We start from the raw sequence: 15,598 nt of genomic DNA on the forward strand, positions 1-15,598 counted from the left end.
GCTTTAAAAACTATCAGTTTCCGCCATTAAACGAATGCAACGAATTAGAGAAAATTAAAAAAAAATTAAACTTGTAATCTGTTCTCTCTCATGTAAATATAAAAATGTTAAATAAAATACTACTAATTTTATCCGTGATATTCACTAAATAGATCGGCTCTATTTCGAAATGATTTCTTTTTTTATTATTTTTCCTCTTCAATTTTGTTTTCTGCGAAGTTGCTCTTCCGTTCGTCATCTTGAATGTAAAGTTGAGCTTGTAAAGTCAATCACATTTGAAAAATTGTTTCCTTTATAAAAGCAGATAAAGTTAATCGAAAGGAGATTATAAAACAAAAAAGTAAGTATTACTACATGGCGCACTGGCGCACGTATGTGTATTTTTTATTTTCATATTTTTTCATCGGATTATTACCGAATGGTCACTAATCTATCAGATTTTGTTTTCAATACTGACTTAAACATAAAAAAGGTCAATACGTAATTCTTTATGTTATCAGTGGTGTGGTAGCCAATTAGGTATGCGTTTTCACGTACAGAATTGATAACATTTTTCTTGATGTTTGTTCTTTAATTTCCCTGTGTCTTTATTGAAAGATGAAAGTGAATAATCCTAATGAAAATGTTGATTTATCGTTTGAAAATATTGATTGTTTTTGTTTTCAATATTGACATAAAAAAAACAAACTTCTTTATCTTTTAAAAATAAATAAATAAATAAAAATAAAAAATAATAATTTTATAAATTTTAGGTTTTTAAATGTTTCACAAGTCAAAAAAAAATCAGATTTTGTTTTCACTGCTGACTTAGCAGTATCAGAATTTTTTGTGAAAATAGCGAATAATTCCACCCCATCTTTCCAAGCTTATAACTCCTCGAAAAATGCAATTCAAGCCCTAATTTTTTTTTTCAATTAAAGGAGCAAGGACCAAGATTTCATTAAAAAAACAAAAAAAAACAAAAAAAAAACGTGTTTTTTTTTTAAAAAGGTTTTAAACTTCGGACTTTACAGGTAAAATTCGACGAGAACACGATGTCAGTTTTTTTTAAATTTGAATATATTATGTATTGACCTTTTCTCTTCAATTTGTGAGTAAATAATTATGTACTTATCCGAGTCGAAATTAATTATTATTAGACATTTACAAAATTGGAGGCGTGAATTATTCAACCCCCTGTCTTTCCAAGCTTATAACTCCTCGAAAAATGTAATTCAAGCCCTAATTTTTTTTTCAATTAAAGGAGCAAGGACCAAGGTTCCATTAAAAAAAAAAAGAAAAAAGAAAAAACAAATAACGTGGTTTAAAAAAAGGTTTTAAACTTCAAACTTTACAGGTAAAATTCTACAAGAACACGATGTCCGTTTTTTTTTAAATTTGAATATATTATGTATTGACCTTTTCTCTTCAATTTGTGAGTAAATAATTATGTACTTATCCGAGTCGAAATTAAGTATTTACTTTGTAATAGACACTTAACAATTGGGATGGGGGGGGGAACCGTGAATAAAAAAAAAAAAACGTTTGTCTAAAATATTATATTCGGTTTATTGGAAAGAACATAAAATTTCACATTGACCCTGAAAATATCGTAAAAATAGAATCAATAGAAAAATTTTGATAGATTTTTAAAATTTAAAAATTTAAAAATATTGAGTTTAAAAATTTAAAAATATTGAGTTCGGAAAATTCATTACTGTTTTAAAAAAAAAATTAAAATATTTTTATTACTTTTAAAACAACTGTAATAGTTTATTTTGGAAGTATAATCCATAAAGAAAATAAATAACCAACTTTTAACAGAGAAATTACGAGATTTTTATATTGTATTCGCAGTTTCGTGTTAGGGGTGTCAAAAATTCCTACAAAAATTCCTGACTTAAACATAAAAAAGGTCAATTTCTAAAATCTTTCAAAATTACAAATATTCTTTACAATGACGACTTTTAAAGGTTTTCAAGGATGCTGAAAATGAATAAATATTTTAAAAGTGACGCAGAGAATTAGTTTTCATGACATGAAGAAAGTATTTTTTCGAAAATTGATGTTCACGTTTCTATATAAATTTAATGTAAAATGAGCACCCATTTTCTGGCCACATGGTGATATTTGGGGGAGGGGCTGCCTGAATGCCGTTTTGGTAAATTGTAACGTACTTTCCACCTTAATAGTCATCTTTACCATGACGAATTCTAAAGGTTTTAGGGTATGCTGAAAACGAATACCACATTAAAAATTGCTGCTAACAAGTAGTTGTATGGATATTAAGCTAAGTAATTCTTTATGTTATCAGTGGCGGCCACCAATCATAACATAAGGAATTACATTGTTTAATATTTGAAAACTCGTTATTGTCTTATTAACTAAATTTTTTCTTTCCAAGAATAAGTTTCTTTTTTCTTTTGTTAAATGTCTTAATATGAGGAACGCCCGATGTATGGTGAATACCATCTGATAATTTAAAATTAACATCGGTAGATGACACTTGATGACTTCCATGCTCGAGTTTATAAACAAGGAAAAATTCATTTCTTTTGTCTTTCTAATAATCTTTTCTTTCATAATTCATTCCAAACGCTTCACATACTCTGTCAAAATGGTTAGCTGAAATCATCTTCCAAAGTGTCACATATAAAACGAATCCCGAGAAAACAATATTTTTTAAAAACAGAATATAGATCTAACGAATTCCCTCTCACTGGTTCCTTTTCCCCACTTCCAAACTCTGAACCAACTCTAGGCCTTCCTAAGTGGATCCGATTAATGTCTTTGACATCCACAATAGGTGCAAATAGGAGATAACTTGTGTCCAAATTATTGGCAATTTTTGATGCTGCGTTATGTGTCAGGACTCTCCAAACCATCAACGACCTTTCCCGTTGATGTAGACTCCATTATATTATATATTACTGTCTTGGACATCCACAAACGATGATACAGCAGATAATTTGTGTCCAAATTATTTGCAATTTTCGATGTCATGCTATATGTCATGACTCTACAATCCATTAACGGCTGTTGATGTTGACTCCTCCATATTGAGATACCAGTTCCAAACTCTAATAAATATTGAGATATCAGCTTGTTCTGTGGCTCAATCACTATCCAACTCATTGGACTTTCCTCAATCAACGTTGCCCACAGATGTTCCACATGCGCCTTCTTGTGGTTCTTATAAAAACCAGATTTCCAATCTTAAAATCTACTGACTTTATTTTCTTATACCTGTTCTCTATCAGTTTTTTCTAACTTCCTGAATGTTATTCCTTACCAAAGTAAAAGATTGATGCCTCTCTTTTAGAGCGATTTTGTGTTGCTCATCACCATAGTATACTCTACAAGGCATTAATATATTATCTAATGACAAGATCACGTCTCTGTTGTATAGCAAGTAGTATAGTGATAATTTCGTTGTTTCGTTCACATGAAATCTGACAGCTGCCAACATTTGGTTTATGTATAAATCCCATGACAACTCATTGTTCCTGATGTTTTTTTGCTTAATTGTCATGCATCATTCTGTGAAATCTTTCTACTTCTTTCTTTGTTTGGTAATAAAATGACGTCATCACATGATGTATGTTGAGGTCCTTCAACACCTTCTTCATGACTTTGTTAATATTTTCCGGGCATTATCTTTTAACAGCTGGGGTGGTCCTCCGAATCTGGGGAGAATTTTATCCAACAACAGATGCACCACCGTTTCTGCCTTCTTATTAGGAACCGCAAAAGCCTCCAGTCAACCTCTATACATATCCATGAAAGTCACTATCTCCTAGTTACCCAAAAGTGTCTCAATAATAATAATAAAAACATAACATATGACAGCAATAAGCCCTCAACTTTCTTATGCAATGAAAACTATTTTGGCTCAAATAAAACGATTTTACGTACTATCTCTTTTGCATATCACTAAGATTATGAGATAAAAAAGTAAATTTGTTTTTAACAAAGATCATATCAGATCATAGATCATTTGAGGCAGAAATTATTTTTTTATAAATCAACAATAATATGACGTCATACCAATGAAAGATCTGACTTGTCTCACAGTAGTTGGAGTCGAGATTTTATCGATTTTGATTTTTTCCAGGTCTGGCTATATACTCTGTTCACTAACTTTGAACCCCAGATCCTGTCCTTCTCCTAAAATCTCACACTACATCACTTTCAACCTGAGGTTGTGCTTATGTAAAATGACTAGTAGTACCATATCTATGTGATCCAAGTGACTTTCCATCGTATCTTAGAATATTAAAATATCATCCAAATATGGTAATGCATAATCTTTTTGTCCCTGTAGAACAATGGGCATTAATTGCTGAAACATCCTCGGGGCGTTTGCGAGACCAAATGGTATAATGTTAAAGTGAAATAAACCTCAGTTGCAGGTAAATGAAGTTTTTTCTTTATCATTCTTATTTAATTTAACCTGAGAGTAACCCGACTTCAGATCTAAGTTTACAAAGTATTTTGCCGACCCAAGTAAGGCTAATATGTCATCAATGACCGGTAACACTCAGGCAAACTTCTTCATGACTTTATTTAAAGCCTTTACATCTATTTTACTACTATCCTTCTTTTCTACTTACACAATCAGAAAACTCCATTGACTATTCAATCGCTCAATAACATCTGCTTGCATCATTTCACCTAAATTGACATACATCCTCACCCCATTTTTCTTAAGCCACTTGCGGCTTTTATCACATTTGTGTTGAGATTCTCTGCAACAAAGAAATTATGGTAGAAAGACTGACTTTCTATCCCTACTCTTAATCGAGCAAGCCCTTCTACAATTAATGGGGAACCATTAGCTGTTCTTAAACTTTTTTTATCACATAGTCCAGGTTCCTGGATGTGCTTTAAAAACACTGCTAATTATTACTAACACCTAAATCGAAGTACATCCTCATCTCCTTTTTTCTTAAGCAACCCATGGCTTTTATCACACGTGTGTTCAGATTCTCTGCAACAAATCAGTCATGACGGAAAAACTAACATTCTATTCCTACTCTTAATCGAGCAAACCCTTCTACAATTAATGGGGACTCATTAGCTATTCTTACATTTTTTACCACATAGTTCAGGTTCCTGTCTAAGTGCTTTAAAACACTACTATTTATTACTTTATTCTTAAATTTCTACAATTAGAGGTAAGGGAAATTATGTGTTAACATCCTGGATATTTGATAGAAACAAAAAGAACTTTTAGAATTTAGAGTGGGGGTTGGTTGCACATGAAGTTAATGTAAAATGACTTAGCATTTAAGACCATTCTAGCGTCTTAGGACAGTTGACCAATATAATTTTTATGGGAAAACTATCATTTGCACTTTTCCTTAAGGAAAGATCTTTTTTTACGTTTATATGTAACTTACCGAAAAATTTTGTTTAGTGGGGAGCTCTACCACTTGGACTTAGCGTTATTGTAAGGGCTGAAGGTTTTAGAAGTAGGCTTGCCACTCGTACCTAGGGTTAGATGAAGATTAAGCGAGTTTTTGTTACGAGGGCATTTGCCACCCATTATGAAACTATACAAGAATTACAACAAACAAACAAAAATAAATGTCATTTAAAACAAGTGACGTCACTAACATAAAACGCCACCTATTTATATATTTAAAAAATAATAACTATTTGTTAAAGCTGACATTAATATATTAAAAAAACAAGTTTTTGTTAAAGCTGAAAAATTGTTCACACATTTTGAATAAATTTGATTTTTTTTAAATTACATTTCACGTCTTTTTCTACCGTTTTTATTTTTTTAACTGAGCACCTCCTACAAATATTTAAATATCGATTTTGCATTTTTTATAATTGGGCACATTAGTTTCTATTCAATAATATTTCGCTGCAAACATTGGAAAAAAGACGAAAATTAAAAAAAATAATAGAGAGGTGATACCGCTCATACATGTGAACCTAAAACATAATTCAGTCACATTTTCAGTTGTTCAAAACAAAAACACAATATTTAAAATTTTGACCACTAGTCAAAGTTTTTAAATATTTATATGCTTGATAAGAAAATAGCTCTAACTAAACATGTAAGAAAAGTTTTTATAATCAAATTTTTGATTTAAAAAAATCGATCTGGAATAAAAATCAACAATAAAAAACGTCCTTTTACAGGGGCTGTGCTATCGCTGCTTCTGGTTATTATGCTATTCCTAATGCTACAGTCTACACTCAAAATCAAAACGATTTTTTACGGATATCATGTGTTTTAATTGCTATTTACAACAACAGAAAACCATATACAATTATTATTTTAACAGATTAAAACAGTAAAAAGATTGTTTTATGATAGTTCAAATAAAATCAAAACAAAAAAGTTCCATACTCATGTTGAAATCTTTTTTTCACAACGGAAAAACGAGTGCTCAAATCTATTTCAGACAGGCGAAACTATTAAAAGTGCAATCTTTTCTTGGCTAGATTCTAAATCTCATGAAAACATTCTTCATACCAACGCAGTACGAGCATTTAGAAATTGGGGGAGTTGTTACAAAATCTTACTGAAAACGTCATTTTATGATGTTAACATTTTTTATCAATTTATTTGTTTAAAATTCTTAAAATATACTATGTACATTATTATTTATAAATTTATTTATTTAAAACTCTTAAAATATATAAGGTACATTATTATTCATGAATTTATTTGCTTAAAACTCTTAAAATATATAATGTACATTATTATTTATAAATTTATTTGTTTAAAACTCTTAAAATATACAATGCCCATTTATCAATTTATTTGTTTAAAACTCTTAAAATATATAATGTACGTTATTATTTACAAATTTATTTGTTTAAAACTCTTAAAATATATAATGAACATTATTATTTATAAATTTATTTGTTTAAAACTCTTAAAATATATACTGCACATTATTATTTATAAATTCGTTTGAAAAACAAAACAGTGGTATATTGACGACTTAAAATGCTTCGGTTTGTAAAATATGACTATTTTATCAGAATCCCCCTTGGAATGTGTGATTATCCAAAGCATTTTATCGTTCATGTGTATTGCTACTGATAAAAATGTCAAAATAAGGAAAGTTTAAGAAAACAATACAACAGAGAGCTAGACACAATAGAATATTCAAAAGTGATTCGACTCTCCAGAAACATGCTGTTCATGTCAATCTGCTTATGTAAAAATCATGACTAATATATTCCATGTAAATGTGGAAAATTATACAAATGTGAGCCATGTCATTCACTAATAGTAAAATTAGAAATATGTTGAAAAGCTGTAATATGTGGAAAGATTTAAAAATCAGATATGGCAGAATATATATGGATGGAAAAGGGAAACCATCTATTTTTATAGGATTAAGTACAAATTATAGATGGAAGAGAACAGTGAAGAGCAAGCTGACTTAAGAAAAACAGCGCATGCATATAACAATTGCAAAAACAACAAACTATTTTTACTTATACTTAAAAAAAACTGATTATAGTAGTCTAATAACGTATCCAGATAGGACACGCCTACAAAACTTATGACTCATACTAAAAATTATACAAAATATATACTGCACATTATTATTTATAAATTCGTTTGAAAAGGACAAAACAGTGGTATATTGACGACTTAAAATGCTTTGGTTTGTAAAATATGACTATTTTATCAGAATCCCCTTGGAATGTGTGATTATCCAAAGCATTTTATTGTTAATTTGTATTGCTACTGATAAAAATATCAAGAGTTTAAGAAAACAATACAACAGAGAGCTAGACCTAATATAGTATTCAAGAGTGATTCGATTCTACAGAAACATGTTGTTCATGGAAAGCCACTTATGAAAAAATCATGACTAATAGATTCCATGTAAATGTGGAAAATTATACAAATGTGACTCATGTCATTCACTAACAGTAAGGTTATAAAAACATTGAAAAGCTGTAATATGTGGAGAGATTGAAAAATTAGTTATGGCAGAATATATATGGATGGAAAAGTTAAATCATCTACCATTATGGGATAAAGTAAAAATTATAAATGGAGAAAAAACAAGAGTAAGCTAGGTTATATATTATTTAATATGATAAAGGAACCATTATTAATAATATATATACATATAGTAATATGTAATAAAAACTGTCTATATATATATATATATATATATATATATATATATATATATAGGAAGTAATGAATACTGATAACATCTAGAAACAAAATAGTTCTTCAAATTCATACTAAGATTGTCTGCTAGGACCTGTAATGCTAATATATGTTGCTATGATTAGAGTACTTGGTAAAATTTAGTTGTAGGTTACATACTACTTAACGTTGAAGTTTTTATCCTCAGTGAGATTTAAAATAGAATTAAAAATTACTTAGAAATTTTTACCCAGTCATCGCTACCAATACTAGACTGTGCTAATCCCATGTACTAATTAAAACGTTCCATTCAGAATTATGTAAAGATTTTTTGAGTTCAAGAAAAAGGTTCTCAAGTTCGACAAAATACACCCAAATAAGATCGGAGGTAACATAGAAACGTTGTGAAAATAACACCCAAGTGGAGAACAGTATTCTGAAGAATCAAATAATATGAAGACTCAATCCTCATCTCTAAAATAAAAAAAACGTTATTACTTTCAGTTGGAAAAATAAAAACACATTAATTTTGTAAACAAACCTGTGTTTAATTAAAAATACACTCATTTTATTTTTTAATTTAATTAATTAATATATGTTTGGATATTTTTTGATAACTAACAACATAATAAATTGAATTTTACAACATGAAATGTACTTTTTCAAATTTATTTTATACTTTCAGGATTTGCAACAATGAAAAAAATTCATTAATGGATAAGAAGCACCTTTCTGCATTGTTGATTTAAAAATCGTTTAAAATAATTATGAATTACTTCATATAAATTTTCCAAAGTTGAAATTTATTAGCGTGCCTATCATCACACACTTCATTACATTCCTATTTTTTCTGGAATCAGATGCAAGACAAACCTGAGATGCAAACCATATTCTTGTGAAGTATGTGGTTCTTCTTTTGCAAAGAGGTCACATTTATTGAGTCATATGAAAACACATACGGGAGAGAAACCACATTCTTGTGAATTATGTGGTTCCTCTTTTGCACGCAAGTCAAGTTTATTGCGTCATATGCTAACACATACGGGAGAGAAACCACATTCTTGTGAAGTATGTGGTTCTTCTTTTGCACTGAAGTCAACGTTGTTGAGTCATATGAAAACACATACAGGCGAGAAACCATATTTTTGTGAAGTATGTGGTTCTACTTTTGCATGGAAGTCAAGTTTGTTTCATCATATGAAAACACATACGGGGGAGAAACCACATTCCTGTGAAGTATGTGGTTCTTCTTTTGCACAGAGGTCACATTTATTGAGTCATATGAAAACACATACGGGAGAGAAACCACATTCTTGTGAAGTATGTGGTTCTTTGTTTGCATTTAAGTCAAGTTTATTGCATCATATGCTAACACATACGGGAGAGAAACCACATTCTTGTGAAGTATGTGGTTCTTCTTTTGCATGGAAGTCAAGTTTGTTGCGTCATATGAAAACACATACGGGGGAGAAACCACATTCTTGTAAAGTATGTGGTTCTTCTTTTGCACAGAGGTCACATTTATTGAGTCATATGAAAACACATACGGGAGAGAAACCACATTCTTGTGAGGTATGTGGTTCTTCTTTTGCACAGAGGTCACATTTATTGAGTCATATGAAAACACATACGGGAGAGAAACCACATTCTTGTGAGGTATGTGGTTCTTCTTTTGCACAGAGGTCACATTTATTTAGTCATATGAAAACACATACGGGAGAGAAACCACATTCTTGTGAAGTATGTGGTTCTTCTTTTGCATGGAAGTCAAGTTTGTTGAGTCATATGAAAACACACACTGGCGAGAAACCATATTCTTGTTAATTATGTGGTTCTTCTTTTGCATGGAGGTCACATTTGTTGAGCCATATGAAAACACATACAGGAGAGAAACCACATTCTTGTTAATTATGTGGTTCTTCTTTTGCATCCGATTGATATTTGGTGAGGCATATGAAAACACATACAGATCGTTCCTACTGATGCTTTACTTAACAGAGCAGCTACAGAAATCAAAATAGTAGTTAAAAATACTCCACACATTGTATTTCAAAAATTGGAAAAAATATTCCAAACAATAGTGTGTTAAGTCTTTTCTGGAATTATTATTATTATATAAGTAAGGAATGTTTTATAGACTGGCTTTAAAGAGGATTTCTTCACTATGATCAGGATAGAATTATAATGACTGCTCACAATGAAAGCTTGATTACCACTGCTTTTAAGAAGATAGAAAAAAGCTGGAATCTTTGGAAAATTTTTATTTCAGTAATTATAAGAGCAACTGAATTAGACAAAAGGATTTAAAAAACTGACAAATATATTTGGTTAAATGATTTCTCGGTTGAAATGCATGAGAATTAATATATATATTAAATTAAAAAAGAGACAAATAACATTCTGGTTCTTTTAATAAAAAGACAGATTTATTATAGGTAGGAACCCCTTCGTTTCTGAGAACTGCAAACGTGAAATAAAGTTAACAAAATGTTCGAATTGATTCTTTTATTAATTTTACTTTTGATTAAGTATTTTATTCTGCATTTTTTTTTAATTTTTCCATGTATTCACGTAATTTGGCATGAAAAAATGTATTTCTTCTTTGAAGATTCTTTCCAGATTCAGATTGGAAACTCTTTTCTATCCTCAAATACATGAGATACTTCTTTGTCATATCATGTTACACATTTCTCATATATTTATCTAGGGGAACTTTTAATCACGCCACCTGCAGCATATTTCTGGTAAACAACAGGTTATTATGAGTTGTACGACTGTAACCCTCACCAAAATTCATAAGAATTAACAAAATTGTTATAGGCGTATGTTCTCAATATATAAGAATAAGAGTGTGGTTTTTCTAGTTTTAAACAATTTTCGATTATGAATATTTTGAGTTAATGAATCCTTGTAAGAACTAACTTGCATTTGAAAATGACGAAAGAAATTAATCACCACTACAAAGTATACAAAAGTACTATGCTAAGTTGTTTGTTTTGAAATTCTCAAATATAGCACTCCCATCCGTACACACAAAAAGAAATTTAATCACCTTAAAAACGTCATGGTCATAATTTTGTGGAGGAATGTGATTCATCATATATAGCTTATATGTCGTTAAAACCTTTTGCACAAACAACATTCAACAATTTAATTCTATTTTATAATCTACATTTATTCACATGCCTCACAGAGTTGCATATTTTATCATTGGAATCTATCTTTCCGAAAATTGAATAAAGACTGCAATAGAAAAATCACACATTCAAAGGTTTTACCTGCGAGCACATCCTTCTAGGACAGAACAAACACTACATTGAAATAATACCACGAAAGTCTGATTTGTTCATATGCTTTCTATGGCTTAAGTTAGACACAAGGTCAATTCATATTTAGAATTAACCTCTTAGAAATGTCAAGTTAATCAATTGCTGAAAATAATCTTTCTACCCTCGCCATACTTCACGCAATAATAATATAAAATTTGTGATTCAAAATAAGTAGATAATGCCTGGGATAATACATTCATGAAACAAAACATATACTTGACTTTTACCATCACCAATTGCTTATTATAATTATTGCTAATACCTTGAAATAACTTCCACCGTTAAATGCGGGGGGGGGTCTTCACATGAATGTTTTTCAGGTTAGTGTGCTCTTCCATATGTTTTTTTGCTGTCTCTTCAAATCCCTCTTTCCGAATCACGTGTTTCATAAACAGCGTGAACGAGGATAAGATGAAGAACTTCATTCAAGTTTCAGAAGCAGTTTTTTTTTTGTGCAACCGGTAGAGAGCAACTACAGTTTCGGTCTTTAATCACACATAAGAGTTAGAGATGACGAAACATGTATCCATGATTATCTAAAAGAATAAAGACAATCGAAATAGAAAGACAAATTCCATTAAAATCTAATAATGTTACAGATGAATTCATATTTTTAATCCTAGTTAATTTTTTAGTTAGCAATGTTTCTTCTCTTAATACAATTACTTATTTCGGTTTTCTAATGTTTCTTCTCTTTCGATTTTCTAATTATTATTTTTATAATCTTATTCAATTTATATTTCGATCTGCGCATATGAGTATTGCCAATTTCACACAATTACGTTATCATAGCCTGGGTTGTACTCATGTCCTGGGTTGTACTCTCTGCACTCCCTTCAACTTAACAGTAATTAAGATAATAAAATTCAAACACATCCACTCTCCAAAATAAGGATGCAATACCCGGAAGTAAAGACCATACAACATTATCTAGTACAAGATGAAAACGGCCATTTTACAAAATTAATTAATCCGATTCAAAAACTTGTTAATAGAATAAAAGATAAAAATGAAAGTTTTCGGATGGCAAAATAATTGTTTGAACGTTTGATAACGCCTCCATATATTTATATATGTTCAAAACACAAGCATGTCCATGTAAAACAAATTAATAACTCGGTGGCGATAAAAAAATAAAAACGGTTCTGTCGACAGAACGAAGGTCGGATTTTTTTACAAAGGTCTACCACACCAGCAATATTAGACACAACTTCAATTTATCTAAAAAAAATCCAGCTCCACAAAACATTGCCCCCCTCACCTGATTCCCCGAAAAGAGATAATCTGTTCCAATTACGCACATAACCTTAACAGTTCTTCAAAACCGGTAGTGATTAAGGTTAAAGGCAATATAAAATAGCAAGCCAGCTATCTTATAGCTGCTGCTGATTTTCTCATGAGTACTCTGTTACACTGCTCCAGAAAAAGTTTTACCTATTGTTTCGATATTTTGTAAAATTAAAGCATAAAAATACATATATATATGCATACATATTAAAATATATAAGCTTAATAGAATCTTATATAGAAATAAATATTTTATTTTACTTCATTCTTATTGTTTTAATTTGTAAGAAAAGATCATTTTAAACTTGACCTCTTGTCTATTAGTGAAGTATATTTTTTCAATTAAAAGCAATGCTAGTTTCTTTAAGAACTCATAGTGTTCCTTCGATTTTTACAATTCTTTTCAAGGTTGAAAAATAGTTTTTTATCTGATTTAGTAATGTGAAATTTCAAGAATATTTTCATCAGTTTTGTAATTTCACTATAATAGACATGAGGGGAAAACGAATGTACACATATCAAAAGTAATAGCAGAGGTATTAGAAAACTACGTTCAGTTTGTAGAGGAATGGAACCACAAATGAATAAAAACAGGTAATGCTACTAAGACTAAGCTTCGTTCCTTTAACAATCATAAAAAAACTATAAACTATTACCATAACAAAAAACATATTACCTGACAACCCATTTTTAAAACTTGTCGGCCTAACATTTCCCACATATCCTTTATCTCTACCATGCAAAGTATTGTCGTCACATCTAAGTTGATAAATCTACCGCTAGTCTTTACCTATTAGACATGATCCAAAAAGAGTTTCAAATCTAATAGAATCTGCACTATCTGCCATGCTCCATCCCCTGTCACATCGCCGGAATGTTGCATCTGTTTGCTAATTTTGTAACTTCTTTAATTGAATGTGCTCTGATTAAATAGCACTTGTGAACCCTCGATGTACAAACTCCCGAATGATGCGAAAGCAGAAAAATCCCAACCCTTCAATGTTGAAGCCTCTAGGTGCCGACAATCCTTATATTGTAGTAGAATTCCCCTTGACTTTTGAACCCGCTTCCCATGATTCCTAATTCCCTGGGTGTAATGATATGCAGAAGTTTAAATGTAATGTGAATAGGCATCTCACTGGTAAGCTCTCCACAATCCCATGTAAGATATGATTCCAATTAGTAGCACCTTACGTCCAAGTAGCAATACGCCATGTTTGGTCTCATTTTACAGGAATTCTTCCTTTCTTATGTGCCCATTTTTAATCAAAAAACTTTCTGAAAATAAAACTTTTAATAAATAATAAACCTTTTTTTTAATAAGAATAGATGAATTGAATAGAACAGGATAGTGAATAGATGTGAGGGAGAGAGGGAGTTATGTGAAAGCGAGAATGATGAAATGATGTAACCGTGATAGAGTAGGGAAGGAATAATATAGAAAGAAGGGGGAGTGGGGGAGGGGGTTAGGGTAAGGGTTGGGGAAGAGTAAAAATAATAGAAAGAAGCGGAAAGTGGGAGAGAGTAATATGGTGAATAAGAGAGGAGAGGGGAGGTTGGCGGAAAGGATGAGAGAGAGAAAAAGAAAAAATAAATAGAAAAATAGGGAGAAGAAAGAAGAGAATATATATATCGTTCTGTAGAAATATATTTTCTTATAATCTATACCAATCCTTATTTAAGAAGCTCAATGTAATTATAGAGCAATATAGAGAATAAATAACAAAAAATGATATTCCAAAATTCATGATGTTGGCCAACTTATAATTTATTCCTTTAAGTTGACTTACACAATTCTTGACAGTATCTGTTTCGTAGTGCAAAATCAATCACTTAATTATTATATCAATCAGTGAATCTATTATGTCCTTAACTCATCAGAAGAAGTTCTATTTAATAATTAGATAATTTATTAATTCTAACTTGTGTATTCATACTTATAAAAATAACATTAATAAATTATAAACTATGTTACATGTTTGTATGTACGAAACTAAACTAAGCTTAAAACGATTGATCATTACGATTATTATAATCAATTGATTTGAATTGAAAACCAGACATCATTCAATTTTCTTGACTATTATAATCAGGCTTTCAAAAATCATACAATTCCAAGCATATACTTACGTTAAGTTAACTTTAAAAATTATCTGAAACCTCCTTTTTATCGTAATTGTAAATAATAAAAATTATTTGAATTAAAGTGAGGCAGAGTTACTTCCCTTGGAACAAAACAAACGAGATATTAAGTTTACTTTTATTTATTTTGTCCTCTTTAATTTAACTTTTTCTTCTCATTTAGCATTCATATTATAAACATTTCGTAACCCATAGTCATCCATATTAAACTAATAATTAATCTAATATAGTTTTAATGTCTTTCACTTAATATTATCAAAAAACATTTACTCGGTTTATATTATAAATTAATTCACTAATCTGTCCAATATAAAATTTAAGTATAAAAAATTATTTCAATCGATAGTCATAAGTTGTACTTCATTTCTGCTAATGGTGAATTGTAAAATAATTGGTTACTTACATTCATTGATATAATAATTTAGTGATTGATTTTGCGCTACGAAACAGATACTGTCATGAATTGTATAAGTCAACTGAATTAAAGGAATACCTTATAAGATGGTCAATATCATGCATGTTGGAATATAATTTTTACTTATTTATTGTGTGTGTGTCTGTCTGTCTGTCTGTCTGTCTGTCTCTCTCTCTCTCTCTCTCTCTATATATATAAATATATATATATATATATATATATATATATATATATAGGAAATTTATTACTGTGAGTCCAGAATGAGTTTACAAATTGTTTCAGCTAGAGGAAAATCCTCAA

General features: G+C 30.1%; 1 long non-coding RNA gene across 1 annotated transcript; it reads left to right on the top strand.

Moving 5' to 3' along the window:
* Positions 1–238: 238 nt before the first annotated feature.
* Positions 239–10,608, top strand: LOC145270624 (uncharacterized). Its single transcript, XR_013865476.1, has 3 exons — positions 239–340; positions 4,304–4,391; positions 8,811–10,608. It is a non-coding gene; the product is annotated as an uncharacterized LOC145270624 (long non-coding RNA).
* The last annotated feature ends 4,990 nt before the right edge of the window (positions 10,609–15,598 follow it).

Source organism: Euprymna scolopes, chromosome 46 (assembly GCF_053919585.1).
Source record: "Euprymna scolopes isolate OS-2025 chromosome 46, ASM5391958v1, whole genome shotgun sequence".
In the NCBI taxonomy this organism is placed as follows: domain Eukaryota; kingdom Metazoa; phylum Mollusca; class Cephalopoda; order Sepiida; family Sepiolidae; genus Euprymna; species Euprymna scolopes.